Here is an 18,283-nt window from a genome sequence, read left to right on the forward strand (position 1 = left end):
GCATACTTGGATTATTACACTACACATAAGTAGCCACAGTACTGAGGAGAGAGCAAACCTCTCCACAGATGGGATCTGAGCTGCATATCTACCAGTGGTCCATCTGATGCTGCACAAAAGGCAGTTGTCAGCATATGAAAAGAAATAAGATACATTCACTATCCATGTTTCTCTTCCTATTTCTATCTTATTATTACAACATCTTTTTATATTACTCTTTGATGTTGTGCCTTTCTCTTGGAGATCTAGAAAGAACCGTGTACCTTCTCCATGCAGAACAAGAGCAACTCTGCTGAAAATGGCGTGTCTGTGATACAGCTCCTTCCAGAGACTTCTACTGATGGATCATGTTGTCACCATGAAGAAATCCAGCATTAAGTATGGGTAGGAAAACTACAAACCTTTCCTTTCCCAAACATTCCCCCAAAATCTTTCTAGAAATTGCTAATCAGAGTCACTGCTTCAAGTTATTAATGCCTTCTAACATTCCCATGATGGGAAAAATAACGGAAAGGTATCATACCAGCCTGAAAAAAAATATGGGCAATTTACTAATAAGCCCATGGTGAGTTTGTTTCATGCAACAGTTGCTCCTGCACCAGACAGATGTCTTAGCTTCTGAACAAAGCATCAACCCTCAGACTTTCACAGTGTTTACCTGTATTGGCAAAGGAACCCCACAGCCCATCTAAAGCCAGGCTTGTGTTTCCACATAACTCACACGACACATCTCTAACGCTATTCCTGGGCAACTTTCTGCATTGGACTGTGTTTTTTCTACATGGTTTTCCTCCTGGGTGCAGTTCTCCAGGGTGAAGTGACACCAAAGTATGCTCCCCTCAAGCAAGACAAATGACATCATCACAGGTTTTGCATTCTGCTTCCTTTACACAGTCCTTTAGCATTTACCTTGTGCTCAATCAGACAATTGAGCATCACTCCCTAGGATAGCAGCCTCTGCTAGGGTAGACTTTATCAGTTTTCACTGTTCAGAAAACAGTCATTTAGCTTAAAGACTTTTGACAAATAGATGTACACAGAAGTACATCTAGAAGTAGTTTTGAACTGTGCTTCCAAATACTGCTGTGTTTTTTGTTTTATATTCTTCAAGTTGCCTCTCTCCCTCCCTCCCCCCCACCTCATATCTGTACCTACATTTTTCAGAACCTCCTCTGAATCTGGTTCCTGGTGTTGGCTACAGCTTATGACTATGCAGCATTACCTAAAGCCCTGCATCATGAGCAGTATTTCCTTCAGCATTCTGAATATGATCAACCTTTGATGTTTCACTAAAAAAGCAACTAAGTTTTTCTTGTTATTGGGTTCAGTCTCACACTTTCTGTTCTTGGAGCTCCAAAGGAGCTTTAAGAGTGATTAACTTCATTCTTTTGCGTATGCAGTATTCCTTATATCATTCTCGACTGGCAACATGGGTCCTCTTTCCACATTTAAGAGGCAGAAATTAAACATGATTTGAATCTCCTAGTCTTGTTGGGTGTGTGGAGGCTCTTTGTTGTTATTGTTTTGTTTTCACCAGAGTACTCTGAGGCCCTCCCAGTCTCTCTTACTCTTCACATATCATGCTTTTCAATTTACAGCTGGTAGAGTAGCTCTTCTATTTAACAGAAAACAGCCCAGTCGAAAGCCATGCTAGTACAGGGTTTACATTTTTAATTGCCATGTGTCATATTTAATACATACACCCAGTTTCATTAATCTCCCATGTAAAATAAGCGAGCCTATTTCTCATTCATAGAAGCCTAAAATGATTTCCATCACCTTCGCCAAAACTCACTCAATCAGTAGTAGCAGGGGAGTTAGCTGCCAGAATAAACAGTATTCCAGTTAAAACCACATTTTTGCTTTATAAAGGAATGATATTTTCCTTTTTGGCTTATCCACTATGCTTATTTCTCCCATCATATTCTCTTTCCTCAGACATGTCAGGATTCCATTTGCTTTTTTGACTTCATAGAAGCACCAAAAAATGTCCATATTGATGCTTACATCCTTCAGCTGACACTGTTCATTTACGACAGCACAGGAGATTATATGGGTCATTCACTTTTTTTCCTCCCTTTTCTTTCACCTTTCTTTCTTCCTCACCTTCCACAATATATTATTTTGCATTTATCAGTATTTTGGGTTAAAACTTCTGTAGCACCTCCACTTCAACACCTTCCACATACATGTAATGACAGGGTAGACAAAGTCACTACATGACCACAGGGCAACGCAACATCTTGGTAAGTATGTATTTGCTTTATAATTATAAGCTAACTACATAGAGATGCTGAAGTATTTTACATGCTAATTGTACTAAATTATCATATGATTACACAGGTAAATTGACATCTGCAAAGTTCTTTGAATGCCAGGCAAGCCCAGCAGCAACATATTGTAAAAATTCTCATTTGAACAGCATGAAGCATTCTCCCACAGGTCTGCCATTCAGTTACTGCTCTCAATAAAGCTTTCAGTAATATTTGGTTTGATTAAGGTGCTTATATCTGTCAACACTGCTATATTGTCTCGTTCTGAAAGTGAAAAAAATAGTATACCTCTAAACATGTAAAATAGGGTAATAATTTTAAGTAATTACACTCTAGTTATGCATCACCAATAAACTATTCAACTGAATTTCCAACCATACATTCACATCCTTTTTCACTTTGATTTGTCCCTTCTGTGTCCCACTGCTTATCACTTTCTCTTTGTAAATTACAGCCATTATGTCATTTTACATAGAATTTCTTCCATGTTATGAAAATTATACCTAACAACTTTTATTTGTGAGATATTTAATCACAACATTTTGTACTCTGCATAACATTGTTCACAACAGGGTCTCAGAACTTCAGGGGCATCAGCAACAATTTCTAGACTTTTTCCCATAACACTTGGAAAGGCAGGGGAAAAAAAAGTTAAAGATTACCACACCAGAAACTAATTCCACCCAAGGGAGCATCAGCTGAGATTCAGCTCTGATACCCATGCAACTCAAAAGGACCTCCTGTGGGGTAAGACAGAATACCAGGAGGTGCTGAAGAAGTAAATAGGTTCCCAGGGGGAATAAGGAAGACAATTAAATTTCTCTTTCACGCATAGCCCCAGAACATCCTGAACTCTTCATTCTCAGTCTTGAAACAACTCTTGATACCTTTTCCTTTATACAGAGTGAAGCATCACTTGCTAGATGAAGGTCATTGGGAAGTGTTCTTCAGCTCACTGCTATGTAGTAGTGGAGATGTTCAACCATATGCTTAATTCTAGGTAGCTTAGCACAGTAGCTTAGCCTTGGCTATCAGCCCAGCTTCCATCCAGCCACTCTCATCACTATGTTCTCCCACAAAGGCCACCCCTGCAGCTCCCATTCTGTCACTACCAAAAAAATCTTTGACATCTATATACAGAACAGCAAGATACATTTCATTCCCAAACCAGAAGTTCTTATTTCTTTGTAATCCCTGTGGAGGACTTTCATTAAAATTCTTATATAAGCATATTCAAGTACTGAACAGTTTTTAAACCAGACCAAATAACATATCTGTCTCAGGATGGATACTTTTTCCTCAAACCAGACCTAACTGTTGCTGAGAGATGAATCTCAATCAAGCTATCAATGAGCAAGGCAGGAAAATCAGGTTTGCTTCAGTCACTGAAATAAGCCACCACTGAGCAAAACTGCACTCGGGGGCTTTCCTCATGCTGTCTGTATAATAACCTTACTGTCAGAAGACAAACTCAAATCAATGCTTATCTGCTTCCAGCACAACAACCTTTAATGACCAATTAGGTATTCCTCTATGCTTTCCAATTCACTGACAACAAAGAACTATGAATAACTTAGTTTAAGATAAGTGTAAATTTGCTGTAACCTTAGCATAGTTTCAGATAAAAGAGTAAAGTTCTACCATACCTACATCAACTAGTTGTGAGGCATGGGGCTATGAAATTAGGACAGTAGGAAAAAATTGGTTTTAGTTAGCTGCAGTCCCTCTCTGTAGCTCCAAACTGAATTATAAACAGAAGGAAACTAGAATCTGTAAAACTAAAATTTATATACTACCAGACTGTGTGCTCAGGGCTGCTGGATACCAGAAATATCCCTCAGATGCTAACTCTTTGGAAGTGGGCATTATTAGGAATGACATTTTCAGAATAGGTATCTATCAGGAAGCAGCCTACTTCAGAAACACCTAGAATGGGTTTCTACTCCCTGACTGTGCAAGGAGCTGAACAGAAATACTACCCAGATGGACTGAATGACCTAAGATCTCCTTCTATAATTTTTGTTCTCTATATAGATACTGCAAATGAAAGTGATGAAGGATGAATTAAATATATCTTTTCTCTGATGGTGATCTTAATAGAATTGCCTATGCTCACGCCTGGAAAAAAACAGCCCTTATTTTCAAGCCACTGAACACATATTTGCTGAGATGATTCTGTAAACAGTTTAAATGATATAGTTTTCTGTATCTCTTTGCTGGTCAGTATTTGCAGTAAGAGAAGCAACACAATCTATGGTATTCTGAGCTTTCCTATTTGCTTCCTTCTTTACATGCTTTCATATTAATTTTTGTTCCTCACCTTCAGACAAGCTGAAACATATTACTATTCAATTACTTTAGTGGGTATTTTGCATTTACTGTACTTAGTACTACATATTATTTTAACATACCAGTCTGACAAATAATTCTAAAATATCATTAACCCTAATAATGTAACTATGAATATATTCCTCTGGGAATTAGGTTTGAATTTCCACAGATTACAGAATGCCATTCTGTTACTTCTTCCCTTTGGTAAATGGAGATCATTTAATGTCATCAAGCTGTACAGAGACCTTGATAATGCTTTCCACAGCTTACATTGTACTAGTGTTACCCTAGTGGAATTCAACTTGAGCATGAAAGAATGGTATATTTTTCTCTGTTTCAAATATTAAAATCATCACCATGAGTACATATATTTTACTTCTCAGATATGGTTGAAAACAATTTTCACTCATTCCAAACAAATTACTTATAATTTCATTCATGAGAAAGGCACTACTTTAAGAAGGAAACAATTTCCATTGGGACATTGTAAAAGGACAACCCATTGTGTAGCAAAACTCTTTTGGGTCAAAGTAATCGAAGATTTACAGTCTCTTTTTTGAACAAAAAATGAAAACATTCTCAGTATAATTTAAACAAAATTAATACTCACCATCAAATATTAAAATGCCCTCTATGGATTGTTAATACCACTGATAAAGTTCTGTTCCTGTTCAAGTTCTTAACAGGACATGGTGCTTAGCATTGTCACTGAGCAGGGATCCATATGAACTAGCTTTTTTCTTCTGTCTTCCACTTCCTTTTTATTTTCTTTCATGTTTAAAGAAACAAAAATGCACCAGCAACTTGTTTTCATTTACAGACTTCAGTGTCGGTGAACAGGGCCACTGACAGCATCCAGAAAAAAAACGTTTTCAGGAGACATTTCTGTCTCTACAATCTGCGCAGACAGCAGTAAAACAGCAAAAGAAAATGATAGAACAGTTATTTTTTTAATACTACATTTTAATACATCTAGGACCTATTGCATAGTTACTTTCGCGGTACACCAGCAAAACTGCCCACAGATCATTCTCCTATCCACTACACATAGCACATCCCTAACATATCCCTGCACAATAGCCTTAACAATAGGAAGCTACAAAATTGTCCTCTATGCAGTGCTCTCTGACTACAGCAATGCTTCTTGATGTTATACAGCATGAGGAGGAAGACAGTTTGTAAATGGTACCCTGGACGAGTCAAAAATCCTTGCTGTTTACTTTGTTTACACACAAAACAGTAAAATCCCACAATGTTTTGATGTCACAGGCAAAATGCTCGAATTTCAGTCAGGCATTCACACAGCAGCAATAAAGTACTATCAAGCTGTTCAGCATATACACTAGAAACAACTTATTTGGATGTTTCTAAGGGCTACTTCAATTTTTAAAGCATTGTTCCTTTCATTTTAGAATTACATTCTTAAGAAAGGTCATTATTTTAGAAGAATTGAATTGTATGATTCAACATTTTAAAAACTGTTAGTCTTAACTATTAAATGCTTGTTTCACATATTTATTTTTCAGTCTTACCTCTTTCTAAAAACCAGTTGATTAGTGTTAGTTACAGGTATGCAAAGAGGGAAAATGCAGTGCATGCACACACAAAAAAATGACAAGGACAGAGATAAATGGCACTCGATGTCCTTATTAAAAATATTTGCAATTCAATGGTAAACAAATCTGTTTCATTTAGAAACAGAGCATGCACTTATCCTCTGCTCTAAAAGAACAAAGAGACTAGCACTTCAGTTGAAATGCCGAACACAGCCTACCATAGCAGTAAGACACAAGCAAGATGTTATTCTTACCTTCAGTAATCGAAAAGAATCTTACACCACCAAATTGCTGGTGTATGAGTGTCAACGCTTTACTGGCTGACTGGTTCCGTGACTAGAGGGGTAGATCCATGCCCTGGAAAGAGATAAGGGAAAAGGATAGAGAGATGGATCTAAAAAATAAACAGCTGCAATGATCTGAGGAGAAACAAACTAATTTACTAAATAAGACATCAGAATGCAAGATAACACACTATAATACCATATAATACAATATAATAGGAATTAAAGCTAATAAATATGATGAGAGCGTCCGAAAACTGAAGGCCTTACTTTAATACTGAGGCAAGATGTGTGGTTGGGGCAGGCAGAAGGGAAGAGAGCCAGGCCCCTGGACTTTGCCAGGTGTTTTATCTCCCCTCTGAATGCAAAGTCCCCTGAGGTACGTAGTTCTTCTCTTCTGGGACAGCTACCCAGAACTGGAGCATTAACTCTAACTCCGAGTGCACTACATGATGTTACGATGTGGAATACTGTAACCAAAGATCATAAAACCATGACAAGTAGACAACAAATCTTGAAGAAACAGGCAGGTATTAAATTCTGTTGCACTAATGAGAACGGAAGGCATAGAATTCAAATTTAACTTTGTGAAACCTGTAACTTAAAGACTGAGGGAGAGCAAGAAGGGAGGGAGAGAAGATGCTTAAGGTGAATCAAAAGATGCATACAAGAGAGGAAAAAGAATGATTCAAGATTTTCAGTTAGCCATTATGAAGCAATTCACAACATTTTGGAGCAGGCATGATTTACCATTCTAAGATGTAGGTAAGTCCATGCACTCACTAAAACAAGCAAGCAAACCATACACGCAAGAATAATCATTTTCACTACTCAAAGGGAATGACAAATCTAGTTAAAAAAAAAACACCTCTGCTTTCTAGTTCAGTTAATTACAGAATCAGTACAGGTATTATTCCCTAACATATTATATAATACATTGACAAAGAACGTAGAAAAGTACTACAGTTTAGAGGTTGGGGAAAACTTACGGTTCAAACATTGTTACATTTAAAAGGAGTGGAAGAAAAATCAAGGATAGAAACAGCTCAGATCTTACTGGAAAAGCTGTTACCGTGCATAGGGTCAAAATGATCCTTGAAGTGCTATTTATCAGAATGTTGTCAGTAAGAACCTTTGTACAAGTCTCCATATGCGTATCCTTAGATATAGCAGATGTATACTTTTATCTAAGTAAAGGAACTCTTAATCACAATGAGATGACTGAACTTGTCTTTGAAGATAAGAATATCTTGTGAAAACATGCAGTTCGTTAGCATGTCTAGCTAGCCAGCAGGTTGGGAGATTAGCCCAATCTTAGGCAGAGGTTGTAGCAGGGTAACAGTCAAATTATAAAAATACGTATAATTCAGTTAATACAACAGGGGAAGGGCCTTAATAATAAACCTTACTCACTGATTGTCCCGTTGATTAACTTGCATGATATAAAGATATCTACATTAAAGCCTTCAGCTAAAAATCACTTTCAAGAACTACCCTATTTATTATAACTGCAAGTTATATTAGAACCTGGAATAAGTACCACACATCATTTTGGTCATTAATACAACTAATTAAAACATCAGTATTATCTGCTGTAGCAGCAATGAGGTATCCCATTCTTCATGTTCTTCTCACAGTGTATTTTTTAAAATAAGACTCCTCAGAGATACTCTTCTGTTCAGCTACTTTTATTGCCCAATTAATTGGTAATTGAGTCAAAATAATGCTGTTTATAACTTACATATCTGAAATAGAGTGATCTAATACTAAAATATAATTAGAAAAGGCTTTAGCTGTGGCATGTCCATTTTAATTTCTGAAAGTTAAATCTTAGGAAAGATGGTAGATGCTTGTCCAATACATCATACTTCTTAGGACATACTCCACTTTTTTCTCATTCTTTTGAAACAATACAGTATTTCTACGATTTTTATTTCCCCTTTAGAAACCACTTGCTCTCAATTGAGCATTAGAAACAGCTGCAGCCTTGAAAGCTAGCACCTGGCTTTTTTCACTGACAATGAATACTAACTGCTTGTTGCTACACAGAACCACTGACTGCAGAGTTGAAAAGGACTGCAAGAATATGAAAATCTAAGAGATTCAGTACTCAAAAAGTAGAATTTACGTCTTTGCCTAGAAGACAGATCTAGTGGCTGTGAACTACTGATGTTCTCTTTGAAGCCTAACACTTAGCTTTTAGTTGGTTGTCAGCTCCTTACGTATATATTACAGAGAGTCTTCCAGTTCTGAATGCCATATGTAGCCAGATAATAACCATCCTACGGAAAACCCAGCAACTTACAGTAACATCTTGCCTTCAAGGAGCTAATGCTTCTATCTTATTTGTACTATTTATCACAAGGAATAGGGAAGTCAAAAGGTCATTGGCCCCAATGATATAAGTGATGTCTAAGCTTTGAGCTGGCTACAGAAAAAATGAAAAATTCACCCAGAATCCAGACTTCTGACAAATGCTCCTATAAGAGTACTAGAAAATTTTCAGCAAGTCAGGTTTTTCATTCCTTGTAAAGTCACTAAAATAACACCTTTTGGGCTCTACGCTACTCAATATGCTTCTAATTGCTCATAATGAACATTAAAATCACAACATCAAAGCCTCCAGGCCCTATTAAAGCACTAAATAGATAAATAAAGCTACTAATAAGCCACTTTTCCAAATTCTGACTCTGTTGTGGCTTAACCTGGCAGCAGCAGCTGAACACCACAAGGCCATTTGCTCACTTCCTCCAGGTGGGATGAGGGAGAGAATTAGAAACAAAAGATAACTTGGGGGTTGAAATAAAAACTGTTTACTAAGAGAGAACAGAAAATGGAAACAAAAAAAAGACAACAAAAACAACATACATGCACATACAAAATGCATATCTGAAATGCAATTACTCCACTCCAGACAAACAGCAACAAATACAGCTGACCAACACCTGCCACCACCGAGTCCCACAACTCCTGAGCAGCAACTGCCTCATGGCCACTCCCCACGGCTTTACAACCCTCTGTGTGGTGTAATATGATATAGTATAACCCTTAGCCTACTCAGGTCACCTATCCTGGTTATGCCTCATGCCCCACACCTTTATGGCAGTGGCTCTTCCCCAGCCTCAGGTGTCTTCCCATCACTCAGAGACAACCAAACATTGGTGTGCTATTAATGCTGTTTTGGCTGAAACCAGGACAGACTCAAATGTAATATTCTAGCCCATACATTCATACTAAAAAAAAAAAAAAAAAAAAAAAAGGGATTTCTTTTTTTGAAAGAATATGAGGTATCCTTATCTGAACTGTGCTTTTTGTTTTTATGTAAGATAGCATTAGGCCCATAGAAACATTCAAGGTACTGCTTTCTCAGCAGTTATTTTGGGTGCAGGTACCCTGGCTACATTTTGACATGTAAATAAGGTGATAAATTCAGAGACACCAAGCACCTTAATTTCTACAGTTAGTTTACTTTAATAGATGAAAGTGTTCTGGCTAAAGTTTTCAGAACACTCTGTTTAGCTGTTTTTTTGGTTGTTGTGGTTTTTGTTTTTTTTTTTTTTTTTTTTTTAAGCACTGGAAAATAAAACAACGTGCAGTTCTCCTGTGAATCAGTCTGCATGTTCCACGTGACTTCTGCTCAGTAAAATTTTGTTCATGAAGTGGAAAGTATCATTGCCTCTCAATGTATGTTAATTGGCCAATAACTTAATATACAAAACTGAAACATAATAATTCTGATGGTTCTGATCAGTGGTTAGAAAATCACAGCACTGCAGGTGCAGCCCTACTGATGCTGGGCTGAAGGGAAGGATCGCCACCCCACATCTGCTGTTAGCACTCTTTCTAATGCAACTCAGAATGCTGTTAGCCTTTTTGATGTGAGGGTGCATGCCCAGCTTCTTGTCCAACAGGGCCCCAGGGTCTTTTTCTGCAGCACTGTTTTCCAACCTGCTGGCTTTTCAACCCACGAGTCATCTCTGAATATCTTTACAAGAATATTCTTCATCCTACTCATTCCAAAATTGTTTATTATTATTCCTTTCTTACATGAGATGTTCAATATACCTTATAAATTTTCCTTTGATCCAAGGCAACATTGCAGAAAGAAAGGAGAAATGGTGGAAGCAGAAGACACCAGTAACCAATGCTGCATCAGGTTTGCATGAGTACAGAGCGTATCAAAGGCTACTCTTGCTAGGCAGATGGACAAGAAGAGGTTTTGACATCACAATGCTGGGAGAGGATAAGATTATTCTCTCTCTCTTTTTCCTGCAGGAAAAGAGAAGACTGACAGGTATCACATGAAAGAAACCCAACAAAAGGGATATCTCATCCAAAAACACAACTTACAGTTCAGCTTACAAGAATTACCAAGATTATACTTTATCTACCCAAGCACAAATGGAAAACTTAGTTTATTTATTAGTCCATATCTCCACAAATATACATACCTTCATTCCAGAAACACATGTAATGGATAAATCTCTCAAAAACGTGTGAAAAGCTTATCAAGCATGTATAAGCTTTGGATCACACAGTGATGTAACTCAGACTTCCCCTAATGCAATGAGCATTCTTTTCTTGAATAATGAATATGAATATGTGCATGTATTATACATTCTTGACCAGCGTGAAATAGTGTTTTCTCTCAGGGATGAGAAAGATTGAAAAGTTCTTCCTGAACGAAATAACAAGTTCATACTGCAGTATTTCACTCATGTCCCATAGGGATACAGCACTTTTCTGTTGTAGGCTGCCTTGATGGAGAGCAGAGGTTGCATACTGCATTCTTGCCTCTAAGTAGTCCTGGAATCATTTAAATGAATTATTGACCTCTCTCATAGCAGAACTTTTCTCAAGCCTATCAAAATTTAACCCTGTCCACATTATCAAAACGGACATATTTCTCTAAAACGTTTTCTTTTTCAGCTACTCTCATGTAGCAAAACACTGTTTAAAAGCTGCTAGGTAATCTGCATAACCAAGGTACTAACTAATCTGTACTTATAAAATATGTAATTATTTTTGGCATTGCTCGTATCAGATTGTATTTTACTGCTTAGAAGAGGCAGGCAGCTAACACTGCAAGAAATTAGAGCCAAGCATTAATATGTATGTTTATTTAATATTTAATGATTAATTATCATTATTACATCACATATTCATCACTCCCAAGATAATAATATTTCAAAAAATATCATGATGCTGAAGCCTAACTTGAACTGTAATATTCAAACTGAAGTAGTTAAAGGATTGAAAACTCAGATGTAAGAAACATAGGGAAAGTGCAAACATTTATGTTTTGTTGCCTCATAAGGAATGGGAAGAAAATAGATTTCCTGTAAGGAAGTATAAGAGGGAAATTGTCCTCCAAAATAATCGGGTTCTTTCTGCTAGAAACTGAGTCAAGTCTAACCTAACAGGTGATAGCCATGTATTTGCTATACTGACTACCTTAGCCAAAGGTATCTCTATCTAGATAATCATCTACATGTACAGAAAGAGTGTCTATCATCTGGTATATAAAATGTACATGAAGATGAAGTTGCTAAAAGTATCACAGTATGGTAGGTTTTACAAATAAACTGGAAAATTTCTGAACATCAAGGAAGTACAATTCTCTGTAATAATTACAGGAAGATACAGAATGCCAATATTACACAATGCCATACAATTTAGACGAAGAGCATCCTCACATCTGTTGAAAAAAATTTGCTTTCTTACCAAATGTTATGTAGATTTTACATATTTTTTGAATAAATACATAATTGTGTACTATTTTTAAACAAAATCTTGATTTTTGACTATTTACTTCAATTGTTCTCTCTCATTCCCCCATCCTAAGCCTTTTCTCCACAACCAAAAAAGTATAAAGAATTCCTTGATTTGTTTTAATATTCATTTTCTTCCATTATGCTCCTGCCAGTATAACTTTGTGATATAGGAAACTGAACTGTGTTAAGGCCTACGCAGTACTTGGTTGAGAAACCATCTGGATTTCTCAACATATTAATAGTTCTCTCTCTGAATTCCAAATCCCATAAACTAAACTGTTAATTTTGGACACTATAGTAAGAAATGTAATTAAAAAAATCTGTTTCATTGCTGTTATTATAGCTAAACTGACAGACAAAAAGGGAGGAGGGAACAGGAAGATCTCTGAAGCATTAAGACCAGCAGTTCATCAATAAAATAGTTACTACACTTGGTTAAACTGCCCTGTTCAATCATTTGCAATTCGGCCTTCATTGCTTTTGTAATCATGACATTCCTTCACAGCCAGTTAAATGCTTCATTTAAGACTGACAGGCAGCTTGACACTGTGAATCCCACACGTGGACACAGAATAACTTTATAGACCAAAAACTGGAGAAACACAAGCAGCATTTTAGTGATACATGACAAAAGTGGAGATCAGATATGAGACAGTCCTCACTAATGCAACCTCCTGAATTTAAGTAAAAAATTTTTATGTCTTGCTAAACATGAGTAAAAACAGAAGGGAGCATTTGCAACTGATACGACTAATCCTTGTCTTAAATACTGGCTAGAGGTATATGTCAAACTTGAGGTGACATAAAAAATTGCTAGTTATATATAGATAACTGAGCAGCTCACATCTGGATTTCACAGATACTTAAGGAGCAGTAGATATGGAAGAAACAGCCAAAACTCAGCTGGTAATTGGAGGTAAGAGTAGAGGATCTTCTGAGATGCAAATCTTCCTATACTAGGAGTACCCAGGTAATCCCACAAGTAATTCTTTTGAATTGAGTGGAAGTATTTGTATATTCTACCAGCATACTTCAAACATAATTAGTTATAGGTAAGGATCAAGCCAGGCTAGCAGTTTTGTTCACGTTCTACATGCATGCTTGTAAAGGGGTTCTTCTGTTTGTTTAATTCTCTGTGCAGCCAGTTGTGTCTATCTCAGACTCACAACTGCCTGGGTTTGGAAACATCTAGTAGACAAGGAGAAGAATACCTCTGGGTCTTAAAACCAACATATTTGGCCATCCTGGGATGTATGTATGTAGTAAATTCCCCTTGGACAGCATAGATCATACTGACAAAAGCAAAAGGCAAAGGTCTATAAAATCTGTCAACAGAGCAAATAAACTTCCTTACAGATGATAAGAAAAGGTTATGAGTATTGAGCTGCATAACTGCACATTGCTAGAAACAAACATTCTGTTCTCAGTAAGGATATATGAAGCATATCAGTGAAACTCCCCAATATCCAGCTTCCTGTGTTCAAAATGTTGGACACCGTTTTCTTTCCAGAGGAATTCATTTCATAAATACTTAAGATTCTGAGCAATCGCATATTTTGAAAACTAAAATGCTTTTCCTCCAAAGTATCTCAAGGGATCATTAATCTTTGGCAGGGATTGGAGAATTAGCACAGAAAGACAAGGAAAGGAAATGTCAACCTACTTTGCATATCTTCCGTATCTGAAATCAACACGGGGAAAAGAAGAACGAGTTCTTTTCTTTTGAGTCTTCAATGAACCAGCAAATACAAGTAGCCAGACAAGATTTGATGAACATCTTACAGAGCATTATCTTTTTCAGTGCTCTTCCTCTGTGGCTCAGATCAAAAACAGTTTTCTTCTGGTCTTTAAGAAACACCGGACTTCAGTATATTTGTATATTAGATATCTGTTCTCAAGTTCTGTACTCTTCCTTAGCCATAATTCCACCCTGAACAAATTGATTAAAACAGAGACCACATTTAAATACATGTGTTGTGGAGAATTGCTCTATTATTGAATTCTACCACAAAAGGAAAAAATAAAATCCTCTTTTAAATGTGTTGACAGTTTACAGGCTGGTTTGTTGACTTTTTATATCGCTCAATAGAGAAAAATCACCCATTCTTATTAAGATAGAAAAGTGACGTTAGGTTTGTTCAAATATTTTTGGGGTAAAAGAAATGCAATCCTTACCACTGATGCTGTACATTTAATAGGTCTGCACACAGAGTATCTGCTACACAGAAAACTATTGGTTGATCAGCTGCAGCCTACAACAGAACAACACAGAACTGGTCCTCCTTAAAACTACTTGGAAAAAAAGCTTCAACATTCCACAGAACAATTTCCCAGGGAAAAAAAAAAGAAAAAAACACAGTCATATTTCACTGGTTACATCTCTTTACAAGGCTGCTTTAGATGCTATTTAAAGGGGTTGCTGTAGTCACTGTGGTACAGAAGTTATACCTTTTTTTATTGTTAAATTAAGTTTTGTATGAGTGGTTAGAAAATGTTATTGATCTCATGATCACAGGCCTGGTAAGCTCAAAAGTGTGTATATTAATTTTATGCAGGGAACAGTTCAGTCTAGTTCAGAATCAATAATTACCATTAAACAGATTTAGTTAAAGGAAGGAAAGAAAAAAATGCTATATTTTCTCTGAATTTTAGGAAGCAAGTAGATATTACTGCCAATTTTGTAAAGTTTGAGGAAGCTGCGGTTTTCTAACCATCCACTGCACTTAAGCTTGTATTACTTAAACCACTCCCCTAGAAAGCACTCTATTTGAACTGCTAAATTTAAAATGTTTTAAATTTCAGACACATATGAAAAAGTCTGTCATGGTTTTATGACTTTTGTTATCAGTATTCCACATCATAACATCATGTACAATACTGGGAGTTAAAGAGTTAATGGCCCACTCCCATAGACTGCCAATTTTCCAAATATCTGGCTCCCAGAAGAGAACTACACACCCCAGAGGACTTTGCATTCAGAGGGGAAGATAAAGCTGGCAAATCACGGGACTCTCTCACTGCCTGGCAGTGTGTGGGTGTACTCCCCAGCTGTTTCATCATCAATTCAGAGTAAGATCTTTGGTTTCAGACGTGCTCTCTCTTATTTTATTTGATTTATTAGCCCCAATTCCAATTACATATTGTATTATAGTGTGTTATCTTGCATTCCAATACCATATTGAGTAAATTAACTTTCCTCCTCAGATTGTTGCCACTGTTCTGTTCGTAGGCCCATCTCTCTTCCCCCTTTCCCTTCCCCCTTTCCCAGGGTATGGATCCATGAGTCTCCTGCCCCATTAGTCACAGAACCGAGCTGAACCAGCCCATCAACCACTGAGATGCCCTCCCCTCTCCCCTTTTTGGGCTGTAGACCTGCTGTTCCCTTGTGACGGACACTGATAGATCTAGATAACCCCATGACAAAGTCCCATTCTCATATCACATAGAAGGAACATTTCACCCAGAATTGCTTACTGTAGGATAGGGTGCATCTTTCCAAGGTAATTATGATCTACAGCCTAAAGTGAGAAGTTGTTTCTGGACTGAGCTCATTGTTATACTTGCTGCAAGTAGCAGCAAAGAGAAACAGAGCTCTCTGTGCTTTAGTCTTACCCCACATCCCATGCGGAGTGCAGACAGCCACAGGGCCTCAGTTGGGCTGGAATGGCAAATAAAACCCTTAACTGCTGGGAGTTATTTCTCTGAAGAGAACTTTTATCCAAAGTTGTGCTGCTGCCAGTACTTCAGGGGGGCAGAGAACAGTATTCCCTATAACAAACAGCCCTATAACAAACTCTCTCCCGAGACGTCTCTTCTGTCTCTCCACCATAATGCACATTCAAGGTAAGTATTATTATTCTTTGCAAGAACTTATGCTAACTTATTCTTAGCATTTCTTACATGCCCTAGCTCTCAAAAGGAGTTTTGAGAAACTGCTCTACACTCCCTGCTTGTGAGTACAGTGACCAACCAGAGCAATTTCAAAAGATTAGGGAAGAAACCATTTTCAAGGCCTTTTCCCATCTAAATGATCCTCTGATACTATGAATGTCCAGGATGCCCAGCTGTATGATATCAAAAGAGGATTCAGAATCATTTGCAAGGGTTGAAATATGTACAATAAAAGGATTCAAGAGGTTTTCTGAAAGCCTGTAAAGTTCAACAATCACAGATTACGCACTTTACAGTTATTCAGTGATGCAGTAGTAGGAAGATACAGAGATGTTCAAGGCATTGGTTAGAATATGCAACAGAATTTCTGAGTCATCTTTCAGAAAAATTCTGTATTACACACGTGTGTACAACTAATACTTTTGGCAGCACAAATGCAATACAAACAGGTGCCATTCTAAAAAAAATAATAATCCACGGATACAAAGGAATATAGAAGCACTGATGAAGAGAAAAGCATGGCCTGGATACACTGCCAGAAATAGGACAAGTTTTGGAAGTAAACATACCTTTCCTTGAGGTGTTTCAGTATCTTGTCCTTGCAGAAGATAAGCTATGTCACAACTTTCTGAAAGTCTAAAACAGCTGAAAAAGCTGATCTAGAAACAACATTCAAGCCACAAAATGTTACCCAGCATATTTGTTCTGTAATTCATGGAGCTTTTTATTTGTTGTTATTCCGAAGTAGATGTAGTAACAAATATCCGTAAACAACATTTGCAAATCCCAAAAGTCTTCTGTATTTTTAGAATGAATGCTTAATCACTCTTATTAGGTAGTGTAGCATTCTTTTTTTTTTTTTTTTTTTTTTTTTTCCTGCAAGAAATCAAAAAAAAGAATAGCACAGAGAATCAAAAAATAAAAATAAATCACAAACCAGAGACTCATAATGAATCATCTAGATGATTTTGGAGGTATCTACCAATAATTGCATATACTTAAATCAAGACTGAATTGGAAGAATGATTATACAGATCTTGATGTAAGATTAATCACTGTGTGAAATGAATGAACTCATCTCAGTTTCTCTTCACAAAACAGAAACAAGAGGCACATTCTGCAACCAGTTATAAAATATAACACAATCTAGTTCTTTATGTGAAGTGTCCTGTCAGCTGAAGTAAACAGAAAGTAAGATGCAGATGCTAATGTAAAACTGAATAGTATTTTTCTGTACTTTGAAGTAACTTATTTGCATACAGCCGAGAAACTTAAAAATAATAATAAAAATAATAAAAAATAGTACTTTTTAAAAGTAACAGATTTTAAATTCAGATGCCGATACCTCCTTCTAGCAAATAACAAAGTTGGGATTCATTATTTGGAGATGGCATAGCAGAATATTAAGATACACAAGTGCTATTTAGCTTTCAGACTACAATCAGTATACAGGAAATGTGCCCAAGCTTCATAAAGCCATTTTAACTCCTAGAAAAGCTGAAGGAGTAATGACACATGAAAATAATAGGAAAGGGAGAAAAAACAGAAGAAAAAAGATTTTTTTTTAGTTTCTTTCCCCTGTTTATCCTCAAATCTTTATTGCTAAGTCTTGCTCTTTCCCAAAAGGGTAGTAGGATCACTACTAGAACAGGTTAAAATCACTGTTGTGTCTGCTTAACTCAAACATAGAACACAAAGAGATTCTTTTTTTCTAAAGCCTTACTCAATAACATTCTGATTTTTATTTTTCAAGTTCATTTGGTTTTCCTTAAGAACTAGTCAGCCATACCCAACTGTTCTGCTTTTATAAGACCATTGGGCATGTACTTACAGAGGACTGTAAACCATAACTAAGAACTCTATGCTATATATTTTACAAAATTCCTTAATCTTCCTTAATCACTTCCTAGTTTTCAATTATTCTGGTGAAAAGGAGAAATACACATACGGCCAAAACACTGCTTTCAGATCCATTAGCTTGAAGGTCGCCATCTTTATATGCAAGCCATCAAAATATGGGTTAGATAAACGGGCAGTAAGGCGGACTGAAAACTGACTGAAGTGCTGGTCCTTGAGGATTGTCATGAGTGGCACAAAGTCCAGTTAGAGGCAAGCCACTATCAGTGAACCCCTGGGGTTGATAGTGGGGCCAAGATTGTTGAACACTTTCATTA

The 18,283-nt window shown here is 36.8% G+C and overlaps 1 long non-coding RNA gene across 1 annotated transcript; it reads right to left on the reverse strand.

The window, feature by feature from the left end:
• Nucleotides 1-5,066: 5,066 nt before the first annotated feature.
• On the reverse strand, nucleotides 5,067-10,694 carry LOC149918486 (uncharacterized). Its single transcript, XR_016465518.1, has 3 exons — nucleotides 10,510-10,694; nucleotides 6,415-6,517; nucleotides 5,067-5,502 (listed from the first exon to the last, which is right to left on the reverse strand). It is a non-coding gene; the product is annotated as an uncharacterized LOC149918486 (long non-coding RNA).
• Nucleotides 10,695-18,283: the final 7,589 nt, after the last annotated feature.

This window comes from Phasianus colchicus, chromosome 3 (genome assembly GCF_987193195.1).
Source record: "Phasianus colchicus chromosome 3, bPhaCol1.hap1.1, whole genome shotgun sequence".
NCBI classification, from domain to species: Eukaryota; Metazoa; Chordata; class Aves; order Galliformes; family Phasianidae; genus Phasianus; species Phasianus colchicus.